Source organism: Piliocolobus tephrosceles, chromosome 19 (assembly GCF_002776525.5).
Source record: "Piliocolobus tephrosceles isolate RC106 chromosome 19, ASM277652v3, whole genome shotgun sequence".
NCBI lineage: Eukaryota > Metazoa > Chordata > Mammalia > Primates > Cercopithecidae > Piliocolobus > Piliocolobus tephrosceles.
In genome coordinates this window covers 66,409,468-66,425,172 of record NC_045452.1, presented here as the reverse complement: position 1 = coordinate 66,425,172, position 15,705 = coordinate 66,409,468, and positions in this window count along the sequence as shown.

The following is a 15,705-nucleotide window of genomic DNA, read 5'->3' as shown; positions in this document are numbered from 1 at the left end:
AGGAAATATCATCAGATAAAAACTAGAAAGAAGGTTTCTGAGAAAGTCGTTTGTGATGTGTGAATTCATCTCCCACAGTTGCACCTTTCTCTTCATGGAGCAGTTTGATAACACTGTTTACCTAGAAACTGCAAAGGCATGTTTGGGAGCGCATTGAGGCCTATGGTGAAATAAAAAATATCCTCAGATAAAAACCAGAAAGAAGCTTCCTCAAAAACTACTTTGTGATGTGTGAGTTCATCTTACAGAGTTACACCATTCTATTCATTGTGCAGTTTTTTAACAGTGTTTTCATGGAATCTGCAATAGGATATTTTGGAGTGCATTGAAGCTGCAGGTGATGAAGGAAATATCGTCAGAGAAAAACCAAAAAGAAGCTTTCTGTGAAACTGCTTTGTGATGTGTGAATTCACCTCACAAACTTACACCATTCTCTTCATTGAGAAGTTCGTTAACACATATTTTGTGGAATCTGCAATGGGATACTCAGGAGTGCATACAGGAATGTGGAGAAAAAGGAAATATCCTCAGATAAAAACTAGTAAGAAAGCTACTGAGATAAATCTTTGTGATGTGTGAATTCATTACTCAGTGTTACACCATACTTTTCATGGATCACTAGGGTAGCACTATTTTTGGGAAATCTGCATTAGGATACTTGGGAGCACATTGAAGCCTATGGTGACAAAGGAATTATCCTCAGACGGAAACCAAAAAGAAGCTTTCTGAGACACTACTTTGTGATGTTTGAATTCAGTTCATAAATTTACACCTTTCTTTTCATGGAGCAGTTGGCTAACACTATTTTCGTGTAATATGCAAAGAGATATTCTTGAGCGCATTGAGGCCTGTGGGGAAAAAGGAAATATCCACTGACAAAAACTAAAAAGACGCTTTCTGAGAAGCTGCTTTGTGATTTGTGAATTCATCTCACAGAGTTACACCATTCTTTTCATGGAACAGTTTGGTAGCACTGTTTTTGGGGAATCTGAGAAGGTATATTTTGGATCACATTTATGCTTATGCTGACAAAGAAAATATAATCAGATAAAAACTAGAAAGAAGCTTTCTGAGAAACTTAATTGTGATGTGTGTATTCATCTCACAGAGGAACAATTTATTTTATATAGCAATTTGTTAATTCTGTTTTCGTAGAATCTACAAGGGGATATTTGGGATCTAGTTGAGAATTATGGTTATAAAGGAAATATCCTCAAATAAAACCAGAAAGAAGGCTTCAGAGAAACTTCTTTGTGATGGTGTATTCAGCTCACAAAGTATCGTCTTTCTTTTCATGGAGGAGTTTGCTAACTCTTTTTTCTTGGAATCTTCAATTGGATATTTCAGGATGCATTAAAGTTTATGGTGAAAAAGAAAATATCCTCAGATAAAAAATGCAAAGAAATTTTCTGGGAAAGTTTCTTGTGATGTGTGAATTCATTCCAAGAGTTACACCTTTCCTTTCATGGAGCAGTTTGCTAATACTGTTTCCATGGAATCTGTGAAGGGATATTTGGGAGAGCATTGAGGTCCACGGTGAAAAAGGAAATATCCTCAGATAAAAACTTGAAAGAAGCTTTGTGAGGAAAATCTCTGTGATGTATGAATTTATCACACAGAGTTACACCATTTTTTTCATGGAGCAGTTTAGTAACACTGCTTTTGGGGAATCTGAGAAGGGATATTTGGATGGGATTGAAGAGAATGGTGATAAAGGGAAATATCCTCAGGTAAAAACTAGAAAGAAGCTTTCTGAGAAATTTATTTGTGATGTGTGTACTCATCTCACACAGTAACAACCTTCTTTTCATGGAGCAGTTTGCTAACACTGTTTTCATGGAATCTGCAAAGTGATATTTGCTAGAGCATTGAGGCCTATGGTGAAAAAGGAAATATCCTCGGATAAAAACTAGAAAGAAGTTTTCAGAGAAACAGTTCTGTGATCTGTGAGTTCAACTCAGAGAGTTACACAAGGCTTTTCATGGAGCATTTTGTATCACTGTTTTTTGGGAATCTGAGAGGGGATATTTTGAATTACATTGAAGCCTATGGTTACAAAGGAAATATCCTCAGATAGAAACTAGAAAGAAGCTTTCTGAGAAATTTCTTTGTGATGTGTGAATTCACCTCACAGAATTACGTGATTTTTTCTTTCACCAGTATGATAAAACTGTTTTCGTGGAATCTGCAGTAGGATATTTGGAAACACCTTGAAGCCTGTGGTGACAAAGGAAGTATCTTCATAGATAGAACAAAAAGAAGATTTCTGAGAAACTGCTTTGTGATGTGTGAATTCATCTCACAGATTTACACTTTCGTTTTCATGGAGCAGCTTGCTAACACTATTTTCATGGAATCTGCAGAGGGATATTCACGAGTGCTTTGAGGCCTATAGTGAACAAGAAAATATCCTTAGAAAAAAACTTGAAAGAAGCTTTCTGAGAAACCACTTTGTGATGCGTTAATTCATCTCTGCAAGTTACACTTTTCTATTCATGGATCAGTTTGGTAACACTGTTTATGGGGAATCTGAGATGGGATGTTTTGGATCGCTTTGAAGACTATGGTGACAAAGGAAATATCCTGAGATAAAAACTAGAAAGAAGCTTTTTGAGAAACTTCTTTGTGATATGTCAATTCATCTCACAGAGTTACACCTTTCCTTCCATGAAGTAGTTTGCTAACACTGTTATTGTGGAATCTGCAAAGGGATACTTGGGAGCACATTGAGGCCTATGTTGCAAAAGGAAATATCCTCAGATATAAAGCAGAAAGAAGTTTTCTGGGAAACTAGTTTGTGATGTGTGAATTCATCTCACAGAGTTACACTGTTCTATTCATTGAACAGTTTGCTAATACTGTTTTCTTGGAATCTGCAATGGGATATTTTAGAGCGCCTTGTAGTGTATACTGACAAAGGAAATATCATCAGATAATAACTAGAAAGAAACTTTCTGAGAGACTGCTTTGTGATTTGTGAATTTCTCTCACAGAGTTTCATGATTCTTTCCCTGGAACAGTTTGGTAGCACTGTTTTGGGGGATTCAGAGAAGGGATACTTTGGATCGCACTGAATTGTATGGTGACAAAATAAATATCCTCAGATAAAAAATAGAAAGAAACTTTCTGAGAAACTTCTTGTGATGTGTGATTTAATCTCACAGGGTTAAACCTTTCTTTTCATGGAGGGGTTAACTCACACTGTTTTCGTGGAATCTGCGAAGGTGTATTTGGGAGTGCATTGAGACCTAGAGTGAAAAAGGACATATCTTCAGATAGAAACTAGAAAGAAACTTTCTGAGAAATTGCTTTGTGATGTAAAATTCATCTCACAGAGTTACACCACTCTTCTTATTGAGCAGTTTGCTGACACTGTTTTCTTGGAATCTCCACTGGGATATTTCAGAGCACATTAAAGATTACGGTGACAAAAGAAATATTCTCAGATAAAAACTGGAAAGAAGCTTTCTGAGGAACTGCTTTTTGATTTATGATTTTTTCTCACAGAGTTTCATGATTCTTTGCAGGGGTCATTGTGGTAGCACTGTTTTTGGGGTATCTGAGATAGGATATTTTGGATCGCATTGAAGTCTATGGTGACAAAGGATATATTCTCAGATAAAAACTAGAAAGAAGCTTTCTGAGAAACTTCTTATTGATGTGTGAATTCATCGCTTACAGTTACACTGTTCTACTCATTGAGCAGTTTGCTAGCCCTGTTTTCATGGAGCCTGCAATGAGATATGTTGGAGTGCATTGAAGCTTTTGGTGACAAAGGAAATATCCTCAGACAAAAGGAAGAAAGAGACTTTCTGAGAAACTGCTTTGTGATTTGTGAATTCTTCTCACAGAGTTACACCTTAATCTTCATGGAGCAGTTTACTCACACTGTTTTCTTGGAATCTGCAAAGGGGTATTTGGAGCGCATTGAGGTCTATGGTGAAAAAGGAAATATCCTCAGATAAAAACTAGAAACAAGGTTTCTGAGAAAGTTCTTTGTGTGTTTGAAGTCATCTCACAGAGTTACACCTTTCTTTCCATGGAGCAATTTGCTAACGCTATTTTTGTGATATCTGCAAAGCAATACTTGAGAGCGTATTTAGGCCTATGGTGAAAGAGGACGTATCCTCAGATAAGAATCAGAAAGAACATTCTGAGAAACTGCTTTGTGATGTGTGAATTCACCTCACACAGGTACACTGTTCTTTTCATTGAGCTGTTTGCTAACACTGTTTTAGTGGGATGTGCAAAGTGACATATGGGAGTGCATTGAGGCCGATGGTGAAAAAGAAAATATTCTCACATAAAAACTATAGAGAAGCTTTATGAGAAACTGGTTTATGATATGTCAGTTCATCTCAGAGAATTACACTGTTATTTTCATTGAGCAGTTTCATAAAACTGTTTTTTTGTCATCTGCAATGGGTTATTTCAGAGCACATTGAAGGTTATGATGACAAAAGAAATATCCTCTGACAAAAAGAAGAAAGAATCTTTCTGAGAAACTGCTTTGTGTTTTGTCAATTCTTCTCACAGAGTGACACAATTCTTTTCATGGATCAGTTTGATAGCACTGTTGTGGTATCTGGAATGGATATTTTGGATCACATTGAAGCCTAGGGTGACAAAGAAATATCCTCAGATAAAAACTAGAAAGAAGCTTTCTGAGAAACTCATTTGTGATGTGATAATTCGACTCACAAGGTTACAAAATTCTTTTCGTGGATTAGTTTTGTAGCACTGTTTTTTGGGGGGAACGTGAGAAGGGATATTTTGGGTCTCATCAAAGCCTATGGTGACAAAGAGAATATCCTCAGATAAAAACTCAGAAGAAACATTCTGAGGAACTGCTTTGTGATGTGCGAATTCATCTCACAGAGTTTCATATTTAGGAGTGTATTCAGGCCTGAGGTGAAAATTTATGTATCGTCAGATAAAAGCTAGAAAGAAGCTTTCTGAGAACATGCTTTGTGATGTCTGAATTTATTTCATAGAGCTGCACCATTCTTTTAATTTGCCAGTTTACTAACACTGTTTTCTGGGAATCTGCAATGGGATATTTTGGAGCACATTTTAAGCTTATGGTGACAGAGGAAATACCCTCATATACAAAGTGCAAAGCAGCTTTCTTAAAAACTGCTTTGAGATTTGTGAATTCATGTCTCACAGAGGTACACTGTTCTTTGCATTGAGCAGCTTGCTACAAATGTTTTCTTGGTATCTGCAATGGGATATTTCAAGTGCATTGAAGCTTATGGTGATGAAGGCAATTCTCTCACATAAAACTAGAAAGAAGCATTCTGAGAAACCACTTTGCGATGTGTGAATTCATCGCACAGAGTTACACTGTTCTTTTCATTGAGTAGTTTCTTAGCACTGTTTTCGTGGAATCTGCTACGGGATATTTCAGAACAAATTGACGTTTATGATGATAGAGGGAATATCCTCAGATAAACGCTAGAAAGAAGCTTTCTGAGACACTGCTTTCTGATTTGTGAATCCAACTCATAGAGTTACACTAATCACTTTTCAGAGCTGTTTGGTAGCACTGTTTTTGGGGAATCTGAGAAGGAATATATTGGATAGCTTTGAAACCTATGGTGACAAAGGAAAATTACTCAGATAAATACTATAAAGAAGCTCTCTGAGAAAATGCTTTGTCATGTGTGAATTCATCTCACAGAGTTACATTGTACTTTTCATTGAGCTGTTTCTTAACCCTGTTTTCATGGAATCTGCAACAGGATATTCCAGAGGGCATTGAAGCTTATGGTGACAAAGGACACGCCCTCAGACAAAAACTAGAAAGAAACTTTCTGAGAAACTGCTCTGAGATTTGTGAATTCATCTCACAGAGTTACACAATTCTTTTCATGCGGCAGTTTTGTAGTACTGGTTTTGGGGAATCTGAGAAGGGATATTTTGGATTGCTTTGAAGCATTTGGTGAAAAGCAAAATATCCTCAGATAAAAACCAGAAAGAAACTTTCTGACTGTCCTTCTCAGTGAGCAGTTTGATAGCACTCTTTTCTTGGAATCTGCAGTGGGATATTTCAGAGTGCATTGAAGCTCATGGTAACAGAGGAAATATCCTCATAGAAAAAGTAGAACGAAGCGTTCTGAGAAATTGCTTTGTGTTATGGTAATTCATCTCACAGAGTTACATGAATCGTTTCATGGATCTGTTTTGTAGCACTGTTTTTGGGGTATGTGAGAAGGTGTATTTTGGTTTGCCTTGAAGCCTACGGTGAAAAAGGAAATATCCTCAGATAAAAACTAGAAAAAAACTTTCTGACAGAGTTTTTGTGATATGTCAATTCGTCTCACAGATTTACACTTGATGGAGCAGTGTGCTAATACTGTTTTCATGTAATCTGCAAAGGGACATTTGGGAGCCCATTGAGAACTATGGTGAAAAACTAAATAATCTCAGATAAAAAATACAAAAAAGGTTTATGAGAAACTGCTTTGTGATGTGTGAGTTCATCTAATGGAGTAACACAATCCTTTTCATGGAGCAGATTAGTAACACTATTTTTCAGGAATCTGAGAAGGGATATTTTAGGTTTCACTGAAGCCTGTGGTAACGAAGAAAATATCCTCAGATAAAAACTAGAAAGAAACTTTCTGAGAAAGTTATTTTTGATGTATGAACTCATCTCACAGAGCTACAACTTTCATTTCCTGGAGAAGTTTGCTAAAAATATTTTCATGGAATCTGCAATGGGATATTTAGGAGCACATTGAGAACTACAGTGAAAAAGGAAATATCTTCAGATAAAAACTATACAAAAGCTTTGTGAGAAACTGTATGTGATGTGGGAATTCATATCACAGAGTTACACCATTCTTTTTATTGATAATAAAATAGTTTGATAATACTGTCTTTGTGGAGTCTGCAGTAGGATATTTGGGAGGGCACTGAAGCCTACGGTGGCAAAAGAAATATCCTCAGAAAAAAATTAGAAAGAAGCTTTCTGAGAAACTGCTTTGTGATGGGTGAATTCATCTCACAGAGCTACATGGTGCTTTTCTTTGAGCCATTTGATAACACTGTCTTCGTGGAGTCTGCAGTAGGATATTTGGGAGTGCACTGAAGCCCATGGTGACAAAAGAAATATCCTCAGAAAAAAAATTGAAAAATGTTTTCTGAGAATCTGCTGTTTAATTTGTGAATTCATCTCACAGCATTACACTGTTCTGTTCATTGATGAGTTTGCTCACACTGTTTTCTTGGAAGTTGCAATGGGATATTTTGGAGGGCATAGAAGTTTATGGTGACAAAGCAAATATTCTGAGACAAAAACTAGAAGGAAACTTTATAAGACACTTGTTCCTGATGTGTGATTTTACCTCACAGAGATACAACTTTCTTTTCATGGAGCAGGTTCCCAGCACTGCTTATGCGGAGTTTGAGCAGGGGTATTTTGAATCACATTGTAGCATAGGGTGACAAAGTAAATATCCTCAGATAGAAACTAGAAAAAGGCTTTCTAAGAAACAGCTGTGTTATGTGTGACTACATCTCACAGAGTTACACAATTCTTTTCATCAAGCAGTTTGGTAACAGTGTTTTCTGGAAATCTGCAATGGGATATTTTGGAGCACCTTGAAACTTATGGTGACAAAGGAAATATCTTCATATAAAAACTAGTAAGAAGCTTTCTGAGAAACTGCTATGTGATGTGTTAATTCATCTCACTGAGTTACACGACTGCTTTGATGGATGAGTTTGTTAGCACTGATTTTGGGTAACCTGAGTAGGGATATTTTGGATCATATTGAAGAATATGTTGACTAACGAAATATCCTCAGATAAAAACTGGAAAGAAGCATTCTGAGAAAGTTCTTTGTGATGTGTGAATTCACCTCACAGACTTACACCTTTCTTTCATGGAGCAGTTTGTTAACACTGTTTTTGTAGAATCTGCAAAGGTATACTTGGGAGTGCTTTGAGGTCTATTATGAAAAAGGAAATATCCTCAGATAAAAACTGGAAAGAAGCTATCTGAGAAAGTGCTTTGTGATGTGTGAATTCATCTCAGGGAATTACACTGTTCTGTTCATAGAGCAGCTTGCTAACACTGTTTTCTTGTAATCTGCAATGGGATATTTCAGAGCGCATAGAAGTTTATGGTGACAAAGGAAATATCCTCCTACAAAAACTACAAAGATGCTTTCTGAGAAACTGTTTCATGATTTGTTAATTCTTCTCACAGAATTACATGAAACTTTTCATGTAGCAGTTTGATAGAACACTCTTTGGGAAATATGAGAAGGGACATTTTGGATCGGATTGAAGATAATGGTGCCAACAGAAATATCCTCAGATAAAAACTAGAAAGAAGCTTTCTGAGGAACTTCTTTGTGATATGTGAATTCATCTAACAGAGTTTTACCCTTCTTTTCATGGAGCTGTTTGCTAACTCTGTTTTTATGGAATCTGCAATGGGATATTCCGGAGTGAACTGAGGTCTCTAGTGAGAAAGGAATTATCCTCAGATGAATACCAGAAAGAAGCCATGTGAGAAACTGCTTTATGATGGGTGAATTCGTCTCAAAGTGTTACACTTTTCTTTTAATTGAACCGCTAGATAGTGCTGTTTTTGGGGAATCTGCAAAGGGATTTTTGGGAGCTCACAGAGGCCCACGGTGTAAAAGGAAATATCCTCAGATAAGAACTGGAGAGAAGGTTTTTTGAGAAACTGTTTTGTGATGTGTGTATTCATCCCATAGAGATAAACCATTTTGTTTATTAAGCAGTATGGCCTCACTGTTTCTGTGGTGTCTGAGAAGGGATCTTTGGGACTCATTGAGGCTGATGGTGGAAAAGTAAATATGCTTTGATAAAAACTGGAAAGGAGCTTTCTGAGAAATTTCTTTGTGATAGGTGAATTTATCTCCAAGAGGTAAACCATTCTTTTCATTCAGCAGTTTGATAACACTGTTTTTCAGATTCTACAAAGTGATATTTGGAGCACAGAGAGGCCTTTGGTGAAAAAGGAAATACCCTCAGACAAAAACTAGAAGGAGGCTTTCTGAGAGACTGTTTTGTGATGGGTGAATTCATCTCACAGAGTTAAATCTTTCTTTACATTCAGCAGTTTGGTAACACTGATTTTTTGGAATACAGAAAGGGATAATCAAGAGCAGATAGAAGTCAAAGTTGAAAAAGTAGATATCTTCAGGTTGAAAATGTAGAGAATGTTTCTGATAACTCCTTTGTGATGTGTGCATTCATTTCATAGAGGTAAAGATTTCTGTTGGGAGAGCAGTTTGGCATCAGTGTTTTCATTGTGTCTGAGAAGGGATATTTGGGAACGCATGGAAGCCGATGTAGGAAAAGAAAATATCCTGAGATAAAAACTGTAAAGAATCTTTCTGAGAAATTTCTTTGTGATGGGTGAATTCAACACACAGAGTGCCACCTTTGTTTTCTTTGAGCAGTTTGGCTGCACTGTTTTTATGGAATCTGCAAAGGGATATTTGAGAGCTCCTAGAGGCCTGTGGTGAAAAAGGAAATAACATAAGATAATAAATGGAGAGAAACTTTTCAAGAAACGGTTTGGGGATGTATGTATTCATGTGAGAGATTTTAAACTTTTTGTTTATTTAGCAGTTTGGCATCACTGTTTTGTGGTTGCTGAGAAGTTTTTGGGCTCATATTGAAGCCAATGGTGAAAAAGGAAATATCCTCAGATTTATACTAGAAAGAAGCTTTCTGAGAAACCTCTTTGTGATGGTTGAATTCATCTCACAGAGTTAAACCTTTATTTTCATTGTCCAGTTTGGTAGCACTGGTTTTGTGGAAACTGCATGGGGATATTTGGGAGTGCATAGAGGCCTAAGGTGAAAAAGGAAAATTCTTCAGGTAAAAATTAGACAGAAGCTTTCAGAGAAACTTCTTTGTGAGGTGTGTATTTATCTCATAGGGCTAAACATTTCTGTTAAGGGAACACTTTGGCACACTGTTTTTGTGGTATCTGAGAAGGGATATTTGGGAGTGTATTGAAGCCTAGGGTGGAAAAGGAAATATCCTCAGAAAAAAACTAGAAAGAAGCTTTCTAAGAAACTATTTTGGATGGGTGAATTCATCTCACAGAGATACTCAGGTGTTTTCATTGAGCAGTCTGATAATACTGTTTTCATGGAATCTGCAATAAGATATTTGGGAGTGCATTGAAGCCTATGGTGACAAAGGAAATACCCTCAGAAACAAACAAAAAGGAAGCTTTCTGAGAAACTGCTTTGTGATGTGTGAATTCATCTCATTCATTTACGCTTTCTTTTCATGGAGCAAGTTGCTGACACTGTTCTCGTGGAATCTGCAGAGAGATATTCACGAGAGCATTGAGGCTTATTGTGAAAAAGGAAATATCCTCAGACAAAAACTAGAAAGAAGATTTCTGAGAAACTGCTTTGTAATTTGTGATTCACCTTACAGAATTGCGTGATTATTTTTATGGAGCAGTTTGGTAGCACTGTTTTGGGGGAATCTGAGAAGGCATATTTTGAATCACATTGAAGCCTATGATGACAAAGGTAATAGCCTCAGATTAAAACTTGAAAGAAGCTTTCTGAGAAACTGCTTTGTGATGTGTGAATTCATCTTACAGAGTTACACCTTCCCTTTCATGGAGCAGTTTGCTAACACTGTTTTTGTGACATGTACATCAGTACTATATTTTGGAGTACATTGAAGCCTATGGCGACAAAGGAATTATCCTCAGAAAAAAACCGAAGAGAAGCTTTGTGAGAAACTGCTTTGTGATGAGTGAATTCATCTCATAGATAGCGTCACACTGTTCTTTTCATTGAACAGTTTGCTAACGCTGTGTTTTTGGAATCTGCAATGAGATATTTTGGAGCACATTCAAGTTTAGGGTGACAAAAAAAATCCTCAGACAAAAACTAGAAAGAAGCTTTCTGAGAAAAAGCTTTGTGATTTGTGAACTAAGCTCACAGAGTTACATGATCCTTTTCATGAAGAATTTTGGCAGCACTGTTTTTGGGGAATCTGAGAAGGGATATTTTGGATCGCTTTGAAGAATATTTTCACAAAGGAAATATCCTCAGATAAAAACTAGAAAGAAGCCTTCAGAGAAAGTTTTTCATGATGTGTGAATTCATCTCACAGAGTTACACCATTTTTTTCATGGAATAGTTTGTTAACAAAGTTTATGTGGAATCTACAAAGGGACATTTAGGAGAGCATTGAGGCCAATGGTAAAAAAATATATATCTTCACATAAAACCTAGAAAGAAACTTTCTGAGAAAGTCCTTTTGATGTGTGAATTCGTCTCACAGATTTACGCCATCCTTTTCATGTGCTTACACTGTTTTCACAGAATCCACAAAAGGATATTTGATAGCTCAATGAAGCCTATGGTGACAAAGGAAATATCCTCAGATAAAAACCAAACAGAAGCGTTCTGAGAAACTGTTTTGTGATGTGTGAATTCATCTCACAGAGTAACACTGTTCTCTTCATTGAACAGTGTGCTAACAATGCTTTCTTGAAACCTGCAATGGGATATTTCAGAGGACATTGAAGATTATGGTGACAAAGGAATTATCCTCAGGGAATAACTAGGAAGAAGTTTTCTGAGACACTTCTTTGTGATTCGTGAATTCACCTCACAGAGTTACAGGATTCTATTCATGGATCAGTTTGGTAGCACTGTTTCTGGGGAATATGAGAAGGGATAACTTGAATTGCAGTGAATCCTATGTTGACAGAGGAAATGTCCTCAGATCAAAACTAGAAAAAATCCCTCTGAGAAACCTCTTTGTGATGTGTTAATTCATCTCTCAGAATTACCTCATTCTTTTTATTGATAAGTTTGTTAACACTTTTTTTCGTGGAATCTGCAATGGGATATTCAAGAGTTCATTGAGGATTATTTTCAAAAAGGAAAAATACTCAGACGAAAACTAGAAAGAATCTTGTTGAGAAACAGCTTTGTGATGTGTGAATTCATCTCAAAGAGTTACACCATTCTTTTTATGAAGGAGTTTGGTAACACTGTTGTTGGGGATCTGTGAAGGGATATTTTGGATCGCTTTGAAGCCTATGGTGACAAAGGAAATAACCCCAGATAACAACTAGAAAGAAGCTTTCTGAGAAATTTCCTTGTGATTTGTATATTCATCTAACAGAGTAACACCCTTCTGTTAATGAAGCAGTTTGCCAACACTCTTTTTTTAGAATCTGCAAAGGTATGTTTTTGAGTGCATTGAGGCCTACGGTGAAAATGGAAATATCCTCAGTTAAAAACTAGAAAAACATTTTCTGAGAAACCACTTTGTGATGTGTTAATTCATCTCACAGAGTTACATGATTCTTTTCATGGAACATTTTGGTAGTCCTGTTTTGGGGAATCTGAAAAGGGATATTTGGGATCACATTGAAGCCTATGGTGACAAAGGAAATATCCTCAGATGAAAACGAGAAGGAAGATTTCTGAGAAACTGCTTTGTGACGTGTGAATTCATCTTACAGATAAACACTGTTTTCTTCATTGAGTAGTTTATGACACTTTTTTCGTGCAATCTGCAATAATATATTAGGGAGTGCATTGAAGTCTACGGTTACAAAAGAAATATCCTCAGATAAAAACGAAAAAGAAGCTTTCTGTGAAACTGCTTTGTGATGTGTGAATTCATCCAACAGATTAAACCGTTCTTTTCATTGAGTAGCTTGCTAACACTTTTTTTGTGGAATCTGCAAATTGATATTCGGGAATTCTTTGAGGAACCTGGTGAAAAAGGGAATATCCTCAGATAAAAACTAGAGAGAAGCTTTCAAGGAAACAGCTTTGTGATATGTGAATTCATCTCACAGAGTACAGCATACTTTTAATGGAGCACTTTGTTAGCCTTGTTGTTGGGAAATCTGGTATGGCATATTTTGGATTGCTCTGAAGCCTACGGTGAAAATATCCTCAGATAAAACTAGAGAGAGACTTTCTGAGAAACTGCTTTGGGATATGTGTATTCATCTCACAGAGTTCCACGATTCTTTTCTTGGAGCAGTTTGCTAACTCTGTTTTTGTGGAATCAGCAATAGGATACTTGGGATTGCATTGAAGCCTATGGTGACAAAGGAAATATCCTCAGACAGAAACCAAAAAGAACCTTTCTGAGAAACTGATTTGTGATGTTAAATTCATCTCACAGATTTACACCTTTCTTTTGATGGAGCAGTTTGCTAATGCTATATTCGTGGAATCTGCAAAGAGATATTCACGAGTGCATAGAGGCCTATGGTGCACAAGGAAATACTTTCAGACAAACACTATAAAGAATCATTCTGAGAAACTGCTTTGTGAATTCTGAATTCATCTCACAGAGTTACACGATTCTTTTCATGGATCAGTTTAGTAACAGTGTTTTTGGGCAATCTGAGATAGGATATTTTGGATTGCATTGAAGCCTATGGTGATAAAGGAAATATCCTCAAATAAAATGACTTTTTACAATGTTCTTTTCATAGAACAGTTTGATAATGCTGTTTTCATTTAATCTGCAATAGGATGTTTGGGAGCACATTGAAGCCTATGGTGACAAAGGATATATTCTCAGATAAAAACCAAAAAGAAGTCTTCTGAGAAACTGCTTTGTGATGTGTGAACTCACCTCACAGAGTTACATTGTTTTTTTCACTGAACGGTTTGCTAACATTGTTTTCTTGGAATTTGCAATGGGATATTTCGGAGTGCATTGAAGTGTATCGTGATAAATGAAATATCCTCAGAAAAAAACCAAAAAGCAGCTTTCTGTGAAACCGCTTTGTGATGTGGGAATTTATTGCACAGTGTTATACACTTCTTTCCATGGCACAGTTTGGTAGAATTATTTTTGGGGAATCTCAGAAGGGATATTTTGGATCGCATTGAAGTCTATTTTGACAAAGGAAATATACTCAGATAAAAACTAGAAAGAAGCTTTCTGAGAAACTTTTTTGTGAGGTGTGTATTCATCTCACAGAGTAACACCTTTCTTTTCTTGGAGCAGTTTGCTAACACTGTTTTTGTAAAATATATGAAGGGATATTTGGGAGCGAGTAGAGGCCAATGGTGAAAAAGGAAATATTCTCATATAAAAACTAGAAAGAAGCTATCTGAGACACTGCTTTGTGACATATGAATTCGACTCACAGAGTAACACCACACTTTTCATGGAGCAGATTGGCAGCACTATTTTTAGGGTATCTGAGAAGGGATATTTTTAATTGCTTTGAGGAGTATGGTGACAAAGGACATATCCTCGGATGAAAACTGGAAGGAAACTTTCTGAGAAAATCCTTTTTAAAGTGTGAATTCATCTCATGGAGTTACAAATTTCTTTTCTTGGAGCAGTTTGTAACACTGTTTTCGTGGAATCTGCAATGGGATATTTGGGAGTGCATTGAGGCCTATGGTAAAAAAGGAAGTAACATCAGATCAAAAGTAGAAAGAAGCTTTCTGATAAAGTGCTTTGTGATGTGAGCATTTATCTCACAGAGTTACACTGTTGTTTTTGTTGAGCAGTTTGCTAACATCCTTTTCTCGGCATCTGCAATGGGATATCTCGGAGCGCATTGAAGCTTATTTTGACAAAGGAAATATCCTCACATAAAAACTAGAAATAAGCTTTCTGAGAAACTGATTTTTGATGTTTTCATTAATCTCACAGAGTTACATGATTATTTTCATAAATGAGTTTGGTAGAAGTATTTTTGGGGAATTTGAGAAGGGATATTTTGGATTGAATTGAAGCCTATGATGGCAAATAACATATCCACAGATAAAAACTGGAAAGAACGTTTCTGAGAAAGCTATTTGTGATGTGTGAATTCATCTCACAGAGTTACACCTTTCTTTCCATGGGGAAGTTTCCTAACACTCTTATTGTGAAATCTGCACAGGGATATTTGGGAGCTCATTGAGGCCTATAGTGAAAAAGGAAATATCCTCAGATAAAAACTAGAAAGAAGCTTTTTGAGAAACAGCTTTGTGATGTGTGAATTCATCTCACCAATTTCCACCTTTCTTTTCTTGGAACAGTGTGCTAACACTGTTTTCGTGGTATATGCAATGGTATATTCGTGAGTGCAATGAGGCCTATGGTGAAAAAGGGAATATCCTCAGATAATAACTAGAAAGAAGTTTTCAAAGAAACTGCTTTGTCATTTGTGAATTCATGTCACAGAGTTACATGATTCTTTTGATGAAGCAATTATTTTTATCACTGTTTCTGAGGAATCTGAGAAGGGATATTTTGGATCACATTGAAACCTATGGTTACAAAGGAAATATCCTCAGATAAAAATGAGAAAGAAGCATCCTGATGTGTGAATTCATCTCACAGGGTTACACCTTTTTTTTTTTTTTTTTTTTGAGACAGAGTCTCACAGTGTCACCCAGGCTGGAGTGCAGTGGCCGGATCTCAGCTCACTGCAAGCTCTGCCTCCCACCTCCCGGGTTCACATCATTCTCCTGCATCAGCCTCCCAAGTAGCTGAGACTACAGGCACCTGCCACCTCGCCCAGCTAGATTTTTGTATTTTTTAGTAGAGACTAAAAACTAATAACTAAAAACTAACATGGTTTCACCGTGTTAGCCAGGATGGTCTCGATATCCTGACCTCATGATCCACCCGTCTCAGCCTCCCAAAGTGCTGGGATTACAAACTTGAGCCACCACGTCCGGCCTACACCTTTTT